General features: G+C 42.0%; 2 non-coding genes across 2 annotated transcripts; both read right to left on the reverse strand.

The window, feature by feature from the left end:
* Window positions 1-2955: 2955 nt before the first annotated feature.
* On the reverse strand, window positions 2956-3027 carry trnae-uuc. The gene has a single exon. It is a non-coding gene; the product is annotated as a tRNA-Glu (tRNA).
* A 3088-nt stretch (window positions 3028-6115) lies between these two features.
* Window positions 6116-6189, reverse strand: trnan-guu. The gene has a single exon. It is a non-coding gene; the product is annotated as a tRNA-Asn (tRNA).
* Window positions 6190-24283: the final 18094 nt, after the last annotated feature.

The raw sequence follows: 24283 nt of genomic DNA on the forward strand, positions 1-24283 counted from the left end.
CAATCGGTGACATCACTTGCTCTGAGACCTTGAAGTAATGGTTCCCCTTGCTCTGCAAGGGCCGCGGCTTTTGTGGAGCGATGGGTAACGATGCTTCGTGGGTGTCAGTTGTTGATGTGTGCAGAGGATCCCTGGTTTGCGCCCGGGTATGGGCGAGGGAACGGTCTTAAGTTATACTGTTACACAGGCCAGTCAAGTTCTTCCCACACCGGTCTCGACAACCCATTTCTGTATGGACCTCGCTTTGTGCACGGGGGCATTGTCAATCTGAAAAAGGAAAGGGCCTTCCCCAAACTGTCACCACAAAGTTGGTAGCACAGATTCGTCTAGAATGTCATTGAATACTGTAATGTTAAGATTTACCTTCACTTGAACTAAGGGGCCTGAACCATAAAAACAGCCCAGACCATTATTCTTCCTACACCTAACTGTAGAGTTGGCACAAACAATGTATTGTGGCAGGTAGCGTTCTCCTGGCATCCGCCAAGCGAAGATAGATGATTTTACGTGCTACATGCTTCAGCACTTGGAGATCACAATTCTGTGAGCTTGTGTGGCCTACCACTTCACAGCTGAGCCGTTGTTGCTCCTAGAAGTTTCCATTTCACAATAACAGTTGGCAGGCTCTAGCGGGGCAGAAATGTTATGAACAAACTTGTTGGAAAGGTGGCATCCTATGAGTGTGCCACATTGAAAGTCACTGAACTCTTCAGTACGGGCCATTCTACTGCCAATGTTTGTATATGGAGATTGCTTGGCTGTGTGCTCGATTTTATAAACCTATCAGCAACAGGTGTGGCTGAAATAGCCGAATCCACTCATTTGAATGGGTGTCCACAAACCTTTGCCCATAAAATGTATCATACTAATAGGAGTGTCCTGGATTGACATTTACTATGTATACTCAGTGTATATCGCTTTCACAAGGTTGGTGCAATAACATGTTTAACTACATAAGACATTGGCTTGAATCTAGATTATGCATTTAGATTTCAAGAAAGGTTAAGAACTAAGGAAACCTTTTTCACTTCTCTCATTAGCTTTATTCGAGACCATCAAAACCAAACCGTGTATCATAAATAGCGTTCAAAACCATAGTGCCCACAAAGCTTATCTCTAAGCTAAGGACCCTGGGACTAAAAACCTCCCTCTGCAATTGGATCCTGGACTTCCTGACGGACCATCCCCAGGTGGCAGATCCTCAACACTGGGGCCCCTCAGGGGTGAAAGCTCAGTCCCCTCCTGCACTCCCTGTTCACTCATGACTGCACAGCCAAACACGACTCCAACACCATCAATAAGTTTGCTGACGAAACAACAGCCTGATCACTGACAACAATGAGACAGCCTATAGAGAGGAGATCAGAGACCTGGCTATGTGGTATCAGGACAACAGCCTCTCCCTCAATGTGAGCAAGACAAAGGAGCTGATCGTGGACTACAGGAAAAGGAGGGCCGAACAGACCCCCATTAACATCGACGGGGCTGTAGTGGAGCGGGTCGAGAGTTTCAAGTTCCTTGGTGTCCACATCACCAATTAACTATCATAGTCCAAACACAGCAAGACAGTCGTGACACGACAACACCTTTCCCTTCTCAGGAGACTGAAAGATTTGGCATGGGTCCCCAGATCCTCAAAAAGTTCTACAGCTGTACCATTGAGAGCATCCTGACCGGTTGCATCACAGCCTGGTATGGCAACTGCTCGGTATCCAACCGTAAGGCGCTACAGTACGCACTACCATCTGTAGGGGTGGCAGGTAGCCTAGTGGTTAGAGCGTTGGACTAGTAAGGGAAAGGTTGCGAGATAAAATCCCCGAGCTGACAAGGTAAAAATAGTTTGTTCTGCCCCTGAACAAGGCAGTTAACCCAGTGTTCCTAGAATTTGTTCTTAACTGACTTGCCTAGTTAAATAAATAAAATCACTGGGGCCAAGCTTCCTGCCATCCAGGACCTATATACAAGGTGAGTCAGAGGAAGGCTAAAAAAAGTGTCAAAGACTCCAGTCACCCAAGTCATAGACTGTTCTCTCTGCTACAGCATGGCAAGTGGCACTGGAACACCATGTCTAGGTCCAAAAGGCTCCTTAACAGCTTCTACCCCCAAGCCATAAGGGGCTCCTGAGTGGTGCAGAGGCGTCACTACAGATTCTGGTTCCATTCCAGGCTGCGTCACAACCGGCTGTGATTGGGTGACACACAATTGGATCAGCGCCATTAGGGTTTGGCTGGGGTAGGCTGTCATTGTAAAAAAAATAAAAATGTTAACTGACTTGCCTGGTTAAATAAAGGTTAAAAAAATTAAAATCAATAAGGCTGCTGAACAATTAATCAAATGTCCACCCAGACTATTTACATTGGCCCTCCCTTTGTTTGTACACTGCTGCTACTCGCTCTTTATTATCTGTGCAGTCACGTTAACCCTACCTACATGTATGTACAAATTACCTCGACTAACCTGTACCCCATTGACTAGTCTCGTTATTTTATTGTGTTACTTTTTATATATATTTTAACTTCTTTTATTTAGTTTATTTAGTAAATATTTTTCTTGAACTGCATTGTTGTTTAAGTGCTTGTAAATAAGCATTTCACGGTAAGACCTAAACCTGTTGTATTCAGCGTATGCGACAAATACAATTTGATCATTCAGTCATCACAATTTACCCATGATACATTGTGGTTTTGATCCTCTCGAAAACATTGACATCTCAAATCCCAAACCTGGTCTGAATGGTCTTTTTCGAAAGCGTTCCTTTCTCTCGCGATGCTGCGCCTCTTGATTTAGAAACTCCATGATAATATCCTGCTGCTAGGAGTACGGTAATTCACGGTGACCCACGTCAGCTGATGATGGCTAACCAATTATATTTTTTTTATATGGTTTTGCTGAATGGAAATGGACAATTCTAAATATCACAGTGCGAAAACAATAGATTGATGGAAGAAAATGATGTTCCCATACCGGGAGTCGAACCCGGGCCGCCTGGGTGAAAACCAGGAATCCTAACCGCTAGACCATATGGGACTGATAGCAACAGTATTATAGAAGTATTTATGTAGGGTTTATGTAGCTTGCTAGCAACATAATAATTATGTCTAGCTCGGTTAACATACTGCTTTACTCATCTCATATGTATATACTGTATTTAGTCAATGCCACGCCGACATTGCTCATCCTAATATTTACATGTTATATGCTAAATATGTGTACGTGACCAATGAACATTCCATTTCACTGTTTCTATATGAACAACTGTCATTTGAGTGAAAACAAAAGTAATACTCTAAAACCAGGAAATACAATTTGGGAAAATATAAAACTGATTTTGGGGAGAAGAAAAACAAATGTTATAGGGCCCCCCTTAGTTGTTTAATAATCATTATTTTATCAGGTAGCATGGATTAAATCAATACAAATATTCAGCAATCTAAATCAAATCAAATCAAATTTTATTTGTCACATACACATGGTTAGCAGATGTTAATGCGAGTGTAGCGAAATGCTTGTGCTTCTAGTTCCGACAATGCAGTAATAACAAGTAATCTAACTAACAATTCCAAAACTACTGTCTTGTACACAGTGTAAGGGGATAAAGAATATGTACATAAGGATATATGAATGAGTGATGGTACAGAGCAGCATAGGCAAGATACAGTAGATGGTATCGGGTACAGTATGTACAAATGAGATGAGTATGTAAACAAAGTGGCATAGTATAGTATAAAGTGGCTAGTGATACATGTATTACATAAGGATACCGTCGATGATATAGAGTACAGTATATACGTATGCACATGAGATGAATAATGTAGGGTAAGTAACATTTATATAAGGTAGCATTGTTTAAAGTGGCTAGTGATATATTTACATCATTTCCCATCAATTCCCATTATTAAAGTGGCTGGAGTTGAGTCAGTGTCAGTGTGTTGGCAGCAGCCACTCAGTGTTAGTGGTGGCTGTTTAACAGTCTGATGGCCTTGAGATAGAAGCTGTTTTTCAGTCTCTCGGTCCCAGCTTTGATGCACCTGTACTGACCTCGCCTTCTGGATGATAGCGGGGTGAACAGGCAGTGGCTCGGGTGGTTGATGTCCTTGATGATCTTTATGGCCTTCCTGTGACATCGGGTGGTGTAGGTGTCCTGGAGGGCAGGTAGTTTGCCCCCGGTGATGCGTTGTGCAGACCTCACTACCCTCTGGAGAGCCTTACGGTTGAGGGCGGTGCAGTTGCCATACCAGGCGGTGATACAGCCCGCCAGGATGCTCTCGATTGTGCATCTGTAGAAGTTTGTGAGTGCTTTTGGTGACAAGCCGAATTTCTTCAGCCTCCTGAGGTTGAAGAGGCGCTGCTGCGCCTTCTTCACGATGCTGTCTGTGTGAGTGGACCAATTCAGTTTGTCTGTGATGTGTATGCCGAGGAACTTAAAACTTGCTACCCTCTCCACTACTGTTCCATCGATGTGGATAGGGGGGTGTTCCCTCTGCTGTTTCCTGAAGTCCACAATCATCTCCTTAGTTTTGTTGACGTTGAGTGTGAGGTTGTTTTCCTGACACCACACTCCGAGGGCCCTCACCTCCTCCCTGTAGGCCGTCTCATCGTTGTTGGTAATCAAGCCTACCACTGTTGTGTCGTCCGCAAACTTGATGATTGAGTTGGAGGCGTGCGTGGCCACGCAGTCGTGGGTGAACAGGGAGTACAGGAGAGGGCTCAGAACGCAACCTTGTGGGGCCCCAGTGTTGAGGATCAGCGGGGAGGAGATGTTGTTGCCTACCCTCACCACCTGGGGGCGGCCCGTCAGGAAGTCCAGTACCCAGTTGCACAGGGCGGGGTCGAGACCCAGGGTCTCGAGCTTGATGACGAGCTTGGAGGGTACTATGGTGTTGAATGCCGAGCTGTAGTCGATGAACAGCATTCTCACATAGGTATTCCTCTTGTCCAGATGGGTTAGGGCAGTGTGCAGTGTGGTTGAGATTGCATCGTCTGTGGACCTATTTGGGCGGTAAGCAAATTGGAGTGGGTCTAGGGTGTCAGGTAGGGTGGAGGTGATATGGTCCTTGACTAGTCTCTCAACACAAAATACCCCATAGAAAACATAAATACCTTATTTACATAAGTATACAGACCATTTGCTATGAGACTTGACATTGAGCTTCCACTGTATATACAAAACATTAAGAACACCTGCTCCTTCCATGACACACACTGGTCAGGTGAATCCAGGTGAAAGCTATGATCCCTTATTGATGTCTCCTGTTAAATCCACTTCAATCAGTGTTGATGAGACAGGTTAAATAATTATTTTTAAGCCTTGAGACAATTGAGACATGGATTGTGTATGTGAGGGTGAATGGACAAGACAGAAGATTTAAGTGCCTTTGAACGGGGTATGGTAGTAGATGCCAGGCGAACCAATTTGTGTCAAGAACTGCAACGCTGCTGGGTTTTTCACACTCAACAGTTTCCTGTGCATCAAGAATGGCCCACCACCCCAAAGGACATCCAGCCAACTGGACACAACTGTGGGAAGGATCGGCGTTAACATGGGCCAGGATCCCTGTGGAACACTTTCGACACCTTGTACTCCATGTCGCAATGAATTGAGGATGTTCTGAGGGAAAAGGGGGTGAAACTCAATATTAGCAAGGTGTTCCTTCCTAATGTTTTGTATACTCATTGTATACACACCATATACACACTCACACACACTAGTGACATACCCACACCAGGCCCATACACACACACGCATACCAACACAACACACACACACACACCGACACAAAACACACACGCATACCGACACAACGTATACCGACACAACACACAAGCATACTGACACAACACACACACTCACTTTTACACTCATCATATGCTGCTGCTACTCTGTTCTTTATTTTACTCTTATTATTATCTATCCTGATGACTAGTCACCTTACCCTCCCTTCATGTACATATCTACCTCAAATACCTCGTACCTCTGTACATTGATCTGGTACTGGTACTCCTTGTATATAGCGTCACATTGATCGAGTACTGGAACATTTTGGACTATTTTCCTAAATGTGGATTTTAATATTATTGTAACACAGTCAGGCTCAAAATGTTAAAAAAAGACAACCGTCCCTGGGTGGGCTCGAACCACCAACCTTTAGATTAACAGTCTAACGCGCTAACCAATTGCGCCACAGAGACCTGAATGTTTTCTTACACAGGGAAGCATATGAATGTAATGACGGGAGGGTATGGTTCTTATGTTACTCTTGATGTTAGACAGGCCGATGGCGAAATTCGGTGGCTGAATAATGCTACTGCAACTCTGTAGACTACAAAATGTTTCACGAACAATTTATCTGGGATGAAGAAACATTTTTTTTTTGCAGATTTTTTTTTTGCAGTTTAGCCGGATTCATGTTTTACCTTGCCATGAAATCCAAATGCAGATCTTGATTCATGGCTAGGAAAAACTCCCTAGAAAAGAAACATAGAGCGGAACCAGCGCCCGGTTTCACAAAAGCATCTTCATGCTTATTCATTGTTAGAATCTTCTTAGGAGCATCGTTAAATCTCCGAGCTGTTTCCCAAAACCATCGTTAGTAAAGTTGTACTTGAAAACGCTCGTTATTTACCGATTGCCTCAGACCACTCGTAGAACGGCTAAATGCGCCGCAACTTGCACCGGAATTGCTTCTTGATTGCACCCTGAAGTGTTGGCAATTTATTTCAGTGAGAATCCCGATATTCCGGCACAGTGGACTTGTCATATACCCATAAAACCCGGGAATTCTTCCAATCATGTTTTACCCATTCATTTTTGCATCTGGGATTTTAGAACTACTTCATATTTTTATTGATTTATTTTATTTAACCTTTATTTAATTAGGCAAGTCAGTTGAGAACACATTCTTATTTACAATGACGGATGACGGCCTACCAAAAAGCCTCCTGCAGTGATGGGGGATGGGATTCAAAATAAATATAATAAAATAAAAATATAGGACAAAACACATTATGACAAGAGAGACAACACAACACTACATAAAGCGAAGACCTAAGACAACAACATTGTATGGCAACAACACAGCATGGTAGCACACAGTTTCGGTTTGCGGTTTGTTGCTGACCTTACTTCGCGAACTGACAACTTTACGGTTTTTACATTTTAAATACCATTTGTAATTTTTAGTTTTTCCCCTCGCTCAACTTTTTTCGTCAGGACCTCCAACAACCGAAGCTAAGAAGTAACATTAACATGATGCATTCTAATTGCAGTTGCTGTACTCATAATATACAGGAGAACGATCGCCTTACGGGGAGGATAGCTGTGCTGCAAGCCCAGCTTCAGACGCAATCGTTAGGCAAAGGTAATTTCAGTGTAGGAAAGGATGAAACAGCGTCTGTGCCACCAGTAAGTACAGATAGTAAGCAGCCGGACAACTTTCTCATGGCTTCTGGAGGGAAATGCTGTAGGAATGCTCAACCGGTGTCGCTCATTCAGCAGACAGAAACTTTCAACCGGTTTTCCCCATTAAGCCGAGCCTTCTCTGGTCTCTACTCCTCCCGTTACGGTGTCTGAGACGCCGAAGCTTCCCACCATTAGCTCTGACAAGTTGAAAACCCTAGTCATTGGCGACTCCATTACCCGCAGTATTAGACTTAAAACAAATCATCCAGCGATCATACACTGTCCCCCTCCCAGTTAGGGGAGTGACGAGCTCTGCAGCAGAGTCTCACAACTCAATCGCTGGTTGAAAACTGTTTTCTGCCCCTCCCAAAAGATAGAATTTGTAGATAATTGGCGCTCTTTCTGGGACTCACCCACAAACAGGACCAAGCCTGACCTGTTGAGGAGTGACGGACGCCATCCTAGCTGGAGGGGTGCTCTCATCTTATCTACCAACATAGACAGGGCTCTAACTCCTCTAGCTCCACAATGAGATAGGGTGCAGGCCAGGCAGCAGGCTGTTAGCCAGCCTGCCAGCTTAGTGGAATCTGCCACTAGCACAGTCAGTGTAGTCAGCTCAGCTATCCCCATTGAGACCGTGGCTGTGCCTCGACCTAGGTTGGGCAAAACTGAACATGGTGGTGTTCGCTCTAGCAATCTCACTAAAATAAAGACCTCCTCCATTCCTGTCATTATTGATAGATCATGATACCTCACATCTCAAAATAGGGCTACTTAATGTTAGATCCCTCACTTCAAAGGCAGTTATAGTCAATGAACTAATCACTGATCATAATCTTGATGTGATTGGCATGACTGAAACATGGCTTAAGCCTGATGAATTTACTGTGTTAAAGGAGGCCTCTCCTCCTGGTTACACTAGTGACCCCCGTGCATCCCGCAAAGGCGGAGGTGATGCTAACATTTATGATAGCAAATTTCAATTCATAAAAAAAACTGACGTTTTCATCTTTTGAGCTTCTAGTCATGAAATCTATGCAGCCTACTCATTCACTTTTTATAGCTAATGTTTACAGGCCTCCTGGGCCATATACAGCGTTCCTCACTAAGTTCCTTGATTTCCTATCGAACCTTGTAGTCATAGCAGATAATATTCTAATTTTTGGTCACTTTAATATTTTATTTTTATTTTATTTCACCTTTATTTAACCAGGTAGGCAAGTTGAGAACAAGTTCTCATTTACAATTGCAACCTGGCCAAGATAAAGCAAAGCAGTTCGACACATACAACAACACAGAGTTACACATGGAGGAAAACAAACATACAGTCAATAATACAGTAGAAACAAGTCTATATACGATGTGAGCAAATGAGGTGAAATTAGGGAGGTAAAGGCAAAAAAAAAGGCCATGGTGGCAAAGTAAATACAATATAGCAAGTAAAACACCGTAATGGTAGATTTGCAGTGGAAGAATGTGCAAAGTAGAAATAAAAATAATGGGGTGCAAAGGAGCTAAATAAATAAATAAATAAAATAAATACAGTGGGAAAGAGGTAGTTGTTTGGGCTAAATTATAGGTGGGCTATGTACAGGTGCAGTAATAAGTGAGCTGCTCTGACAGCTGGTGCTTCAAGCTAGTGAGGGAGATAAGTGTTTCCAGTTTCAGAGATTTTTGTAGTTCGTTCCAGTCATTGGCAGCAGAGAACTGGAAGGAGAGGCGGCCAAAGAAAGAATTGGTTTTGGGGGTGACCAGAGAGATATACAGTGCCTTGCGAAAGTATTCGGCCCCCTTGAACTTTGCGACCTTTTGCCACATTTCAGGCTTCAAACATAAAGATATAAAACTGTATTATTTATAAACTGACATTTATTGGATATTTCAAACTTTTTTAACATATCAAAAACTGAAAAATTGGGCGTGCAGAATTATTCAGCCCCCTTAAGTTAATACTTTGTAGCGCCACCTTTTGCTGCGATTACAGCTGTAAGTCGCTTGGGGTATGTCTCTATCAGTTTTGCACATCGAGAGACTGACATTTTTTCCCATTCCTCCTTGCAAAACAGCTCAAGCTCAGTGAGGTTGGATGGAGAGCATTTGTGAACAGCAGTTTTCAGATTCTCGATTGGATTCAGGTCTGGACTTTGACTTGGCCATTCTAACACCTGGATATGTTTATTTTTGAACCATTCCATTGTAGATTTTGCTTTATGTTTTGGATCATTGTCTTGTTGGAAGACAAATCTCCGTCCCAGTCTCAGGTCTTTTGCAGACTCCATCAGGTTTTCTTCCAGAATGGTCCTGTATTTGGCTCCATCCATCTTCCCATCAATTGTAACCATCTTCCCTGTCCCTCCTGAAGAAAAGCAGGCCCAAACCATGATGCTGCCACCACCATGTTTGACAGTGGGGATGGTGTGTTCAGGGTGATGAGCTGTGTTGCTTTTACGCCAAACATAACGTTTTGCATTGTTGCCAAAAAGTTACATTTTGGTTTCATCTGACCAGAGCACCTTCTTCCACATGTTTGGTGTGTCTCCCAGGTGGCTTGTGGCAAACTTTAAACGACACTTTTTATGGATATCTTTAAGAAATGGCTTTCTTCTTGCCACTCTTCCATAAAGGCCAGATTTGTGCAATATACGACTGATTGTTGTCCTATGGACAGAGTCTCCCACCTCAGCTGTAGATCTCTGCAGTTCATCCAGAGTGATCATGGGCCTCTTGGCTGCATCTCTGATCAGTCTTCTCCTTGTATGAGCTGAAAGTTTAGAGGGACGGCCAGGTCTTGGTAGATTTGCAGTGGTCTGATACTCCTTCCATTTCAATATTATCGCTTGCACAGTGCTCCTTGGGATGTTTAAAGCTTGGGAAATCTTTTTGTATCCAAATCCGGCTTTAAACTTCACAACAGTATCTCGGACCTGCCTGGTGTGTTCCTTGTTCTTCATGATGCTCTTTGCGCTTTTAACGGACCTCTGAGACTATCACAGTGCAGGTGCATTTATACGGAGACTTGATTACACACAGGTGGATTGTATTTATCATCATTAGTCATTTAGGTCAACATTGGATCATTCAGAGATCCTCACTAAACTTCTGGAGAGAGTTTGCTGCACTGAAAGTAAAGGGGCTGAATAATTTTGCACGCCCAATTTTTCAGTTTTTGATTTGTTAAAAAAGTTTGAAATATCCAATAAATGTCGTTCCACTTCATGATTGTGTCCCACTTGTTGTTGATTCTTCACAAAAAAATACAGGTTTATATCTTTATGTTTGAAGCCTGAAATGTGGCAAAAGGTCGCAAAGTTCAAGGGGGCCGAATACTTTCGCAAGGCACTGTACCTGCTGGAGCGCGTGCTACTGGTTGGTGACCAGCGAGCTGAGATAAGGGGAGACTTTACCTAGCAGGGTCTTGTAGATGACATGGAGCCAGTGGGTTTGGCGATGAGTATGAAGCGAGGGCCAGCCAATGAGAGCGTATAGGTTGCAATGGTGGGTAGTATATGGGGCTTTGGTGACAAAACGGATGGCACTGTGATAGACTGCATCCAATTTGTTGAGTAGGGTATTGGAGGCTATTTTGTAAATGACATCACCAAAGTCGAGGATTGGTAGGATGGTCAGTTTTACAAGGGTATGTTTGGCAGCATGAGTGAAGGATGCTTTGTTTCGAAATAGGAAGCCAATTCTAGATTTAACTTTGGATTGGAGATGTTTGATGTGGGTCTGGAAGGAGAGTTTACAGTCTAACCAGACATCTAGGTATTTGTAGTTTTCCACGTATTCTAAGTCAGAGCCGTCCAGAGTAGTGATGTTGGACAGGCAGGTAGGTGCAGGCAGCGATCGGTTGAAGAGCATGCATTTAGTTTTACTTGTATTTAAGAGCAATTGGAGGCCACGGAAGGAGAGTTGTATGGCATTGAAGCTTACCTGGAGGGTTGTTAACACAGTGTCCAAAGAAGGGCCAGAAGTATACAGAATGGTGTCGTCTGCGTAGAGGTGGATCAGAGACTCACCAGCAGCAAGAGCGACATCATTGATGTATACAGAGAAGAGAGTCGGTCCAAGAATTGAAGCCTGTGGCACCGCCATAGAGACTGCCAGAGGTCCGGACAGCAGACCGTCCGATTTGACACACTGAACTCTATCAGAGAAGTAGTTGGTGAACCAGGTGAGGCAATCATTTGAGAAACCAAGGCTGTCGAGTCTGCCGATGAGGATGTGGTGATTGACAGAGTCGAAAGCCTTGGCCAGATCAATGAATACGGTTGCACAGTAATGTTTCTTATCGATGGCGGTTAAGATATCATTTAGGACCTTGAATATTCACATGGAAAAGTCCACAGACCCACCCCAAAAAGCTTTCGGAGCCATCATCGACTCAGTGGGATTTGTCCAACATGTCTCTGGACCTACTTACTGCCACAGTCATACTCTGGACCTAGTTTTGTCCCGTGGAATATGTTTTTCCTCATAATCCTGGACTATCGGACCACCATTTTATTACGTTTGCAATCGCAACAAATAATCTGCTCAGACCCCAACCAAGGAACATCAAAAGTCATGCTATAAATTCTCAGACAACCCAAAGATTCCTTGATGTCCTTCCAGACTCCCTCTGTCTACCCAAGGACGTCAGAGTACAAACATCAGTTAACCACCTAACTGAGGAACTCAATTTAACCTTGCGCAATACCCTAGATGCAGTTGCACCCCTAAAAACTAAAAACATTTCTCATAAGAAACTAGCTCCCTGGTATACAGAAAATACCCGAGCTCTGAAGCAAGTTTCCAGAAAATTGGAACGGAATTGGCGCCACACCAAACTGGAAGTCTTCCGACTAGTATGGAAAGACAGTACCGTGCAGTATCGAAGAGCCCTCACTGCTGCTCGATCATCCTATTTTCCCAACTTAATTGAAGAAAATAAGAACAATCCAAAATGTATTTTTGATACTGTCACAAAGCTAACTAAAAAGCAGCATTCCCCAAGAGAAGATGGCTTTCATTTCAGCAGTGATTAATTCATACATTTCTTTGAGGAAAAGATCATGATCATTAGAAAGCAAATTACGGACTCCTCTTTAAATCTGCGTATTCCTCCAAAGCTCAGTTGTCCTGAGTCTGCACAACTCTGTCAGGACCTAGGGAGACACTCACGTTTTGAAATAATATATATCTCTTGACACATTGATGAAAATAGTCATGGCCTCTAAACCTTCAAGCTGCATACTGGACCCTATTCCAACTAAACTACTGAAAGAGCTGCTTCCTGTGCTTGGCCCTCCTATGTTGAACATAATAAACGTCTCTCTATCCACCGGATGTGTACCAAACTCACTAAAAGTGGCAGTAATAAAGCCTTGAAAAAGCCAAACCTTGACCCAAAAAAATATACAAAACTATCATCCTATATCAAATCTCCTATTCTTCTCAAAATGTAAAAAAATCTGTTGCACACCAACTCACTGCCTTCCTAAAGACAAACAATGTATACAAAATGCTTTAGTCTGGTTTTAGACCCCATCATAGCACTGAGACTGCACTTGTGAAGGTGGTAAATTACTTTATAATGGCGTCAGACCGAGGCTCTGCATCTGTCCTCGTGCTCCTAGACCTTAGTGCTGCTTTTGATACCATAGATCACCACACTCCTTTGAAGAGATTGGAAACCCAAATTGGTCTACACAGACAAGTTCTGGCCTGGTTTAGATCTTCTCTGTCAGAAAGATATCAGCTTGTCTCTGTGGATGGTTTGTCTGCTGAGAAAGCCAACTGTAAATTTCGGTGTTCCTCAAGGCTCCATGTGAGAGACGACTCAGTCTCAACCTTTAAGTATTTATTGAAGACTCATCTCTTCAGTAGATCCTATGATTGAGTGTAGTCTGGCCCAGGAGTGTGAAGGTGAAAGGAAAAGCATTGGAGCAACGAACCGCCCTTGCTGTCTCTGCCAGACCGGTTCCCCTCTCTCCACTGGGATTCTCTGCCTCTAACCCTATGACAGGGGCTGAGTCACTGGCTTACTGGTGCTCTTTCATGCCGTCCCTAGGAGGGGTGCATCACTTGAGTGGGTTGAGTCACTGATGTGCTCTTCCTGTCTGGGTTGGCGCCCCCCTTGGGTTGTGCCGTGGCAGAGATTTTTGTGGGCTATACTCGGCCTTGTCTCAGGATGGTAAGTTGGTGGTTGGAGATATCCCTCTGGTGGTGTGGGGGCTGTGCTTTGGCAAAGTGGGTGGGGTTATATACTGCCTGTTTGACCCTGTCCGGGGGTATCATCGGATGGGGCCACAGTGTCTCCTGACCCCTCCTGTCTCAGCCTACAGTATTTATGCTGTAGTAGTTTATGTGTCGGGGGGCTAGGGTCAGTCTGTTATATTTGGAGTTTTTCTCCTGTCTTATCCGGTGTCCTGTGTGAATTTAAGTATTTTCTCTCTCGCGCTCTACCTCTCTCTCTACTTCTACCTCTCAATTCAATTCAAGGGGCTTTATTGGCATGGGAAACATGTGTTAACATTGCCAAAGCAAGTGAGGTAGATAATATACAAAAGTGAAATAAACAATACAAATTTACAGTAAACATTACACATACAGAAGTTTCAAAACAATAAAGACATTACAAATGTCATATTATATATATATATACAGTGTTGTAACAATGTACAAATAGTTAAAGTACACAAGAGAAAATAAATAAACATAAATATGGGTTGTATTTACAATGGTGTTTGTTCTTCACTGGTAGCCCTTTTCTTGTGGCAACAGGTCACAAATCTTGCTGCTGTGATGGCACACTGTGGACTTTCACCCAGTAGATATGGGAGTTTATCAAAATTGGATTTGTTTTCGAATTCTTTGTGGATCTGTGTTATCTGAGGGAAATATGTATCTCTAATATGGTCATACATTGGGCAGGAGGATAGGAAGTGCAGCTCAGTTTCCACCTCATTTTGTGGGCAGTGAGCACATAGCCTGTCTTCTCTTGAGAGCCATGTCTGCCTACGGCGGCCTTTCTCAATAGCAAAGCTATGCTCACTGAGTCTGTACATAGTCAAAGCTTTCCTTAAGTTTGGGTCAGTCACAGTGGTTAGGTATTCTGCCACTCTGTACTCTCTGTTTAGGGCCAAATAGCATTCTAGTTTGCTCTGTTTTTTTGTTAATTCTTTCCAATGTGTCAAGTAGTTATCTTTTTGTTTTCTCATGGTTTGGTTGGGTCTAATTGTGCTGCTGTCCTGGGGCTCTGTGGGGTGTGTTTGTGTTTGTGAACAGAGCCCCAGGACCAGCTTGCTTAGGGGACTCTGCTCCAGGTTCATCTCTCTGTAGGTGATGGCTTTGTTATGGAAGGTTTGGGAATCGCTTCCTTTTAGGTGGTTGTAGAATTTAACAGCTCTTTTCTGGATTTTGATAATTAGCGGGTATCGGCCTAATTCTGCTCTGCATGCATTATTTGGTGTTCTACGTTGTACACGGAGGATATTTTTGTAGAATTCTGCATGCAGTCTCAATTTGGTGTTTGTCCCATTTTGTGAAGTCTTGGTTGGTGAGCGGACCCCAGACCTCACAACTATAAAGGGCAATGGGCTCTATGACTGATTCAAGTATTTTTAGCCAAATCCTAATTGGTATGTTGAAATTTATGTTCCTTTTGATGGCTTAGAATGCCCTTCTTGCTTTGTCTCTCAGATCGTTCACAGCTTTGTGGAAGTTACCTGTGGCGCTGATGTTTAGGCCGAGGTATGTATAGTTTTTTGTGTGTTTAAGGGCAACAGTGTCTAGATGGAATTTGTATTTGTGGTCCTGGCGACTGGACCTTTTTTGAAACACCATTATTTTGGTCTTACTGAGATTTACTGTCAGGGCCCAGGTCTGACAGATTCTGTGCAGAAGATCTAGGTGCTGCTGTAGGCCCTCCTTGGTTGGTGACAGAAGCACCAGATCATCAGCAAACAGTAGACATTTGACTTCGGATTCTAGTAGGGTGAGGCCGGGTGCTGCAGACTTTTCTAGTGCCCGCGCCAATTCGTTGATATATATGTTGAAGAGGGTGGGGCTTAAGCTGCATCCCTGTCTCACCCCACGACTCTGTGTGAAGAAATGTGTGTGTTTTTTGCCAATTTTAACCGCACACTTGTTGTTTGTGTACATGGATTTTATAATGTCATATGTTTTACCCCCAACACCACTTTCCATCAATTTGTACAGCAGACCCTCATGCCAAATTTTTTAAATCAACAAAGCATGAGAAAACTTTGCCTTTGTTTTGTTTGGTTGTCAATTAGGGTGTGCAGGGTGAATACATGGTCTGTTGTACGGTAATTTGGTAAAAAGCCAATTTGACATTTGCTCAGTACATTGTTTTCATTGAGGAAATGTACAAGTCTGCTGTTAATGATAAAGTAGAGGATTTTCCTAAGGTTACTGTTGACGCATATTCCACGGTAGTTATTGGGGTCAAATTTGTCTCCACTTTTGTGGATTGGGGTGATCAGTCCTTGGTTCCAAATATTGGGGAAGATGCCAGAGCTAAGGATGATGTTAAAGAGTTTTAGTATAGCCAATTGGAATTTGTTGTCTGTATATTTGATCATTTCATTAAGGATACCATCAACACCACAGGCCTTTTTGGGTTGGAGGGTTTTTATTTTGTCCTGTAACTCATTCAAGGTAATTGGAGAACCCAGTTGGTTCTGGTAGTCTTTAATAGTTGATTCTAAGATTTGTATTTGATCATGTATATGTTTTTGCTCTTTATTCTTTGTATTTGAGCCAAAAAGATTGGAGAAGTGGTTTACCCATACATCTCCATTTTGGATAAATAATTCTTTGTGTTGTTTGTTTACTGTTTTCCAATTTTCCCAGAAGTGGTTAGAGTCTATGGATTCTTCAATTACGTTGAGCTGATTTCTGACGTGCTGTTCCTTCTTTTTCCGTAGTGTATTTCTGTATTGTTTTACTGATTAGTGAAGGCGTAGACACAGGTTTTCCGGGTCTCTATGTTTTTGGTTAGACAGGTTTCTCAATTTCTTTCTTAGATTTTTGCATTCTTCATCAAACCATTTGTCATTGTTGTTCATTTTCTTCGGTTTTCTATTTGAGATTTTTAGATTTGATAGGGAAGCTGAGAGGTCAAATATACTGTTAAGATTTTCTACTGCCAAGTTTACACCTTCACTATTACAGTGGAACGTTTTACCCAGGAAATTGTCTAAAAGGGATTGAATTTGTTGTTGCCTAATTTTTTGGGGGTAGGTTTCCAAACTGCATTCCTTCCATCTATAGCATTTCTTAATGTTACTCAGTTCCTTTGGATTTGATGCCTCATGATTGAGTATTGCTCTGTTCAAGTAGACTGTGATTTTGCTGTGGTCTGATAGGGGTGTCAGTGGGCTGACTGTGAATGCTCTGAGAGACTCTGCGTTGAGGTCAGTGATAAAGTAGTCTACAGTACTACTGCCAAGAGATGAGCTATGGGTGTACCTACCATAGGAGTCCCCTCAAAGCCTACCATTGACTATGTACATACCCAGCGTGCGACAGAGCTGCAGGAGTTGTGACCCGTTTTTGTTGGTTATGTTGTCATAGTTGTGCCTAGGGGGGCATGTGTGGGAGGGAATGCTGTCACCTGCAGGCAGCTGCCGCTCTCTCTCTACCGCTCTCTCTCTCTACCTCTCTCTCTAAATCAAATCAAATCAAATGTATTTATATAGCCCTTCGTACATCAGCTGATATCGCAAAGTGCTGTACAGAAACCCAGCCTAAAACCCCAAACAGCAAGCAATGCAGGTGTAGAAGAACGGTGGCTAGGAAAAACTCCCTAGAAAGGCCAAAACCTAGGAAGAAACCTAGAGAGGAACCAGGCTATGTGGGGTGGCCAGTCCTCTTCTGGCTGTGGAGATTATAACAGAACATAGAGGAGAAGCTGTCATTGTTAAAGTACAGGGATTATAGTGGGGGATATACAGTACGGGGCTTATAGTGGGGGGAATATACAGTACAGGGTTTATAGTGGGGGGGATATACAGTACGGGGCTTATAGTGGGGGATATACAGTACGGGGTTTATAGTGGGGGGAATATACAGTACAGGGTTTATAGTGGGGGGGATATACAGTACGGGGCTTATAGTGGGGGATATACAGTACGGGGTTTATAGTGGGGGGAATATACAGTATGAGGATTATAGTGGGGGGATATACAGTACGGGGCTTATAGTGGGGGATATACAGTACGGGGTTTATAGTGGGGGGAATATACAGTACGGGGATTATAGTGGGGGGGATATACAGTACGGGGATTATAGTGGGGGATATACAGTACGGGGATTATAGTGGGGGGAATATACAGTACAGGGTTTATAGTGGGGGATATACAGTACGGGGTTTATAGTGGGGGGATATACAGTACGTGGATTATAGTGGGGGATATACAGTACGGGGATTATAGTGGGGGGAATATACAGTACGGGGATTATAGTGGGGGATATACAGCACGGGGCTTGCAGTGGGGGGATATACAGTACGGGGATTATAGTGGGGGATATACAGTACGGGGCTTATAGTGGGGGGATATACAATACGGGGATTATAGTGAGGGGATATACAGTACGGGGCTTGCAGTGGGGGGAATATACAGTACAGGGTTTGTAGTGGGGGGAATATACAGTACGGGGCTTGCATTGGGGGGAATATGCTAACCCTAACCCTATTCTAAAATGGATTCAATAAAACATGTTCCTCATCAATCTACACACGATACCCCATAATGACAAAGTGAAAACAGGTTTTAGAAATGTTTGCAAATGTTTTTAAAATAAGTATTCAGACCTTTTGCTATGAGACTCGAAATTGAGCTCCGGTGCATCCTGTTTCCATTGATCATCCTTGAGATGTTTCTACAACTTGATTGGAGTCCACTTGTGGTAAATTCAATTGGTTGGACAATTTTTGGAAAGTGCATGTCAGAGCAAAAACCAGCCATGAGGTCGAAATAATTGTCCGTAGAGCACCGAGACAGGATTATGTCGAGGCACAGATCTGGGGAAGGGTACCAAAAAAATGTTTGCAGCATTGAAGGTCAAGAACACAGTGGCCTCCATCATTCTATAATGGAAGAAGTTTGGAACCACCAAGAATCTTCCTAGAGCTGGCCGCTCAGCCAAACTGAGCAATCAAGGTTGTCACTCTGACAGAGCTCGAGAGTTCCTCTGTGGAGATGGGAGAACCTTCCAGAAGGACAACCGTCTCTGCAACACTCCACCAATCAGGTCTTTATGGTAGTGTGTCCAGACAGAAACTGCTCCTCAGTAAAAGGCACATGACAGCCCGCTTGGACTTTGCCAAAAGGCACCTAAAGGACTGTCAGACCATAACAAACAAGATTCTCTGGTCTGATGAAAACAAGATTGAACTCTTTGGCCTGAATACCAAGCGTCACATCTGGAGGAAACCTGACACCATCCCTACGGTGAAGCATGGTGGTGGCAGCATCATGCTGTGGGGATGTTTTTCAGCAGCAGGGACTGGGAGACTAGTCAGGATCAAGGGAAAGATGAACAGAGCAAAGTACAGAGAGAGCCTTGATGAAAACCTTCTCCAGAGCGCTCGCTTCCAAAGGTGCTTCAACAAAGTACTGAGTAAAGGGTCTGAATACTTATGTAAATGTGATATCAGTTTTTATTTGTAATAAATGTGCAAAAAAAAAATGAAACCTGTTTTTGCTTTGTCATTATGGGGTATTGTGATGTCATTATGGGGTATTGTGATGTCATTATGGGGTATGGTGTGTAGATTGAGGGGCATTTTCTTTTTGTGAATAAGGCTGTAATGGAACAAAATGTGGAAAAAGTCAAAGGTTCTGAATACTTTCCAAATGCACTGTATATTAGGATGTGTAGTATACATTACAGTATACACAGTATGAAAAGTGTAGTAGACAGTGAGTTGTGTAGGATGCATTATATACAGTAGATGTATAGTATACATTACAGTATATTAGCTGTGTAGTATACACAACAGTATATACAAGATGTGTAGTATACATTAGGCAGTATATATTAGATGTGTAGTATACGTTAGACACTATATGAGATGTGTAGTATACGTTAGACAGTATATACAGTATATGAGATATGTAGTATACATAACAGTATATACAAGATGTGTAGTATACATTAGGCAGTATATATTAGATGTGTAGTATACGTTAGACACTATATGAGATGTGTAGTATACGTTAGACAGTATATACAGTATATGAGATATGTAGTATACATAACAGTATATACAAGATGTGTAGTATACATTAGGCAGTATATATATTATATGTGTAGTATACGTTAGACACTATATGAGACGTGTAGTATACATTAGGCAGTATATATTAGATGGGTAGTATACGTTAGACACTATATGAGATGTGTAGTATACGTTAGACAGTATATACAGTATATGAGATATGTAGTATACATAACAGTATATACAAGATGTGTAGTATACATTAGGCAGTATATATATTATATGTGTAGTATATGTTAGACACTATATGAGATGTGTAGTATACATTAGGCAGTATATATATTATATGTGTAGTATACGTTAGACACTATATGAGATGTGTAGTATATATTAGGCAGTATATATATTATATGTGTAGTATACGTTAGGTACTATATGAGATGTGTAGTATATATTAGGCAGTATATATATTATATGTGTAGTATACGTTAGACACTATATGAGATGTGTAGTATACATTAGGCAGTATATATATTATATGTGTAGTATACGTTAGGTACTATATGAGATGTGTAGTATATATTAGGCAGTATATATATTATATGTGTAGTATACGTTAGGTACTATATGAGATGTGTAGTATATATTAGGCAGTATATATATTATATGTGTAGTATACGTTAGACACTATATGAGATGTGTAGTATATATTAGATGTGTATGTGTGCCTGTGTCTCTTCACAGTCCTGCTGTTCAATAACGTGTATTTGTTTTGTTTTTAAAAATCTAGTTTTACTGCTTGATGTGGAATAAAGTTCCATGTAGTCATGGCTCTATGTAGTGATGTGGAATAGAGTTCCATGTAGTCATGGCTCTGTGTAGTGATGTGGAATAGAGTTCCATGTAGTCATGGCTCTATGTAGTGATGTGGAATAGAGTTCCATGTAGTCATGGCTCTGTGCAGTACTGTGGAATAGAGTTCCATGTAGTCATGGCTCTGTGTAGTGATGTGGAATAGAGTTCCATGTAGTCATGGCTCTATGTAGTGATGTGGAATAGAGTTCCATGTAGTCATGGCTCTGTGTAGTACTGTGGAATAGAGTTCCATGTAGTCATGGCTCTATGTAGTGATGTGGAATAGAGTTCCATGTAGTCATGGCTCTGTGTAGTGATGTGGAATAAAGTTCCATGTAGTCATGGCTCTATGTAGTGATGTGGAATAGAGTTCCATGTAGTCATGGCTCTATGTAGTACTGTGGAATAGAGTTCCATGTAGTCATGGCTCTATGTAGTGATGTGGAATAGAGTTCCATGTAGTCATGGCTCTGTGTAGTACTGTGGAATAGAGTTCCATGTAGTCATGGCTCTATGTAGTGATGTGGAATAGAGTTCCATGTAGTCATGGCTCTGTGTAGTGATGTGGAATAGAGTTCCATGTAGTCATGGCTCTATGTAGTACTGTGGAATAGAGTTCCATGTAGTCATGGCTCTATGTAGTACTGTGGAATAGAGTTCCATGTCAAATCAAATCAAATTTTATTTGTCACATACACATGGTTAGCAGATGTTAATGCGAGTGTAGCGAAATGCTTGTGCTTCTAGTTCCGACAATGCAGTAATAACAAGTAATCTAACTAACAATTCCAAAACTACTGTCTTGTACACAGTGTAAGGGGATAAAGAATATGTACATAAGGATATATGAATGAGTGATGGTACAGAGCAGCATAGGCAAGATACAGTAGATGGTATCGAGTACAGTATGTACAAATGAGATGAGTATGTAAACAAAGTGGCATAGTTTAAAGTGGCTAGTGATACATGTATTACATAAGGATACAGTCGATGATATAGAGTACAGTATATACGTATGCATATGAGATATATAATGTTACTTACCCTACATTATTCAAGGTAGCATTGTTTAAAGTGGCTAGTGATATATTTACATCATTTCCCATCAATTCCCATTATTAAAGTGGCTGGAGTTGAGTCAGTGTCAGTGTGTTGGCAGCAGCCACTCAGTGTTAGTGGTGGCTGTTTAACAGTCTGATGGCCTTGAGATAGAAGCTGTTTTTCAGTCTCTCGGTCCCAGCTTTGATGCACCTGTACTGACCTTGCCTTCTGGATGATAGCGGGGTGAACAGGCAGTGGCTCGGGTGGTTGATGTCCTTGATGATCTTTATGGCCTTCCTGTGACATCGGGTGGTGTAGGTGTCCTGGAGGGCAGGTAGTTTGCCCCCGGTGATGCGTTGTGCAGACCTCACTACCCTCTGGAGAGCCTTACGGTTGAGGGCGGTGCAGTTGCCATACCAGGCGGTGATACAGCCCGCCAGGATGCTCTCGATTGTGCATCTGTAGAAGTTTGTGAGTGCTTTTGGTGACAAGCCGAATGTAGTCATGGCTCTATGTAGTACTGTGGAATAGAGTTCCATGTAGTCATGGCTCTATGTAGTACTGTGCGCCTCCCATAGTCTGTTCTGGACTTGGGGACTATGAAGAGACCTCTGGTGGCATGTCTTGTGGGGTATGCATGGGTGTCTGAGCTGTGTGCTCTCTTTACTGATTTCTGCAACATTAGTAAAGATGATTCTCATTAACAAAGGGTCTGAATACGGGTTTTATTTGTAATACATTTGCAAATTTGTCATTAGGGGATATTGTGTGTAGATTTAGGAAAAAAAGATTTTATAAATTTTAGAATAGGGCTGTAATGTAAAAAGTCAAGGGGTCCGAATACACGCACGCACGCACGCACACACGCACACCTGGTCATAAGTTTTAGAACACCTACTCATTCAAGGGTTTTTATTTTTTTTTACTATTTTCTACATTGTAGAATAATAGTGAAGATAAACTATGAACAGTGGTGTAAAATACTTTAAAAGTACTACTTAAGTAATTTGGTGTACCTATACTACTACACTATTTATATTTTTGGACAACTTTTACTTCACTACATTCCTAATGAAAATGTACTTTTTACTCCATACATTTTCCCCGACACCCAAAAGTACTCGTTACATTTTGACAGGAAAATGTTCCAATTCACACACTTATCAAGATAACATCCCTGGTCATCCCTACTGCCTCTGACCTGGCAGACTCACTAAACAGATTCTTCTTTTGTAAATTATGTCTGAGTGTTGGGAGGCTGGCTATCAGTCAATAAAATAAAACAATTAAATTGTCCCGTCTAGTTTGCTTAATATAAGTAATTTGAAATAGTTCATACTTTTACATTTGATATTTCAATATATTTTAGCAATCCAATTTACTTTTGATACTTCTGTTTATTTAAAACCAAATACTTTTAGACTCTTGCTCAAATAGTATTTTACTGGGTGACTTTCACATTTACTTGAGTCATTTTCTATTAAAAAGGCATCTTTACTTTTACTCAAGTATGACAATTGAGTACTTTTTCCACCGCTGTATATAGGAACCCCCCCCAAAAAACAAAAAAGTGTTAAACAAATCAAAATATATTTTATATTTGAGATTCTTCAAATAGATACCCTTTGCCTTGATGGCAGCTTTGCACTTTGCACAATTTATTTCCTTCTTAATGTGTTTGAGCCAATCAGTTGTGACAAGGCAGGGGTGGTATACAGAAGATGGCCCTATTTGGTCCATATTATGGCAAGAACAGATCAAATAAGCAAAGAGAAACAATAGTCCATTATTTATTTAAGACATGAAGGTCAGTCAATACAGAACATTTCAAGAACTTTGAAAGTTTCTTCAAATGCAGTCGCAAAAACCACGCAAAAACCAAGCGCTATGATGAAACTGTCTGCTTATCTGCTGCAGAGGATACGATCATTAGAGATACCAGCCTCAGAAACTGCAGCCCAAATAAATCCTTCAGAGGTCAAGTAACAGACTCATCTCAACATCAACTGTTCAGAGGAGAATGCGTGAATCAGGCCTTCATGGTCGAATTGCTGCAAAGAAACCACAACTAAAGGACACCAATAATAAGAACAGACATGCTTAGGCCAAGAAACATGAGCAATGGACATTAGACTGGTGGAAATGTATCCTTTGGTTTGGAGTCCAAATTTGAGATTTGTGGTTGCAACCGCCGTGTCTTTGTGATATGCGGTGTGGGTGAACGGATGATTTCCGCATGTGTATTTCCCACCATTATGCATGGAGGTGGTGTTATTGTGTGGGGGGTGCTTTGCTGGTGACACTGTCTGTGATTTATTTAGAATTCAAGGCACACTTAACCAGCATGGCTACCACAGCATTCTGCAGCGATACGCCATCCCATCTGGTTTGGGCTGAGTGGGAGTATAATTTGTTTTTCAACACGACAATGACTCAAAACACCTCCAGGCTGTGTAAGGGCTATTTTACCATTGTGGCCTCCACAATCCCCCGACCTCAACCAAATTGAGATGGTTAGGGATGAGTAGGACAGAACAGTGAAGGAAAAGCAGCCAACAAGTGCTCAGCATATGTGGGAACTCCAAGATTGTTGGAATAGCATTCCAGGTGAAGCTGGTTGAGAGAATGCCAAAAGTGTGCAAAGCTGTCATCAAGGCAAAGGGTAGTTATTTGAAGAACCTCAAATATAAAATATAAATATATTTGATTTGTTTGACACTTTTTTAGACTATATTATTCCATAGCTTTGATGTCTT

Source organism: Oncorhynchus mykiss, chromosome 16, assembly GCF_013265735.2.
Source record: "Oncorhynchus mykiss isolate Arlee chromosome 16, USDA_OmykA_1.1, whole genome shotgun sequence".
NCBI lineage: Eukaryota > Metazoa > Chordata > Actinopteri > Salmoniformes > Salmonidae > Oncorhynchus > Oncorhynchus mykiss.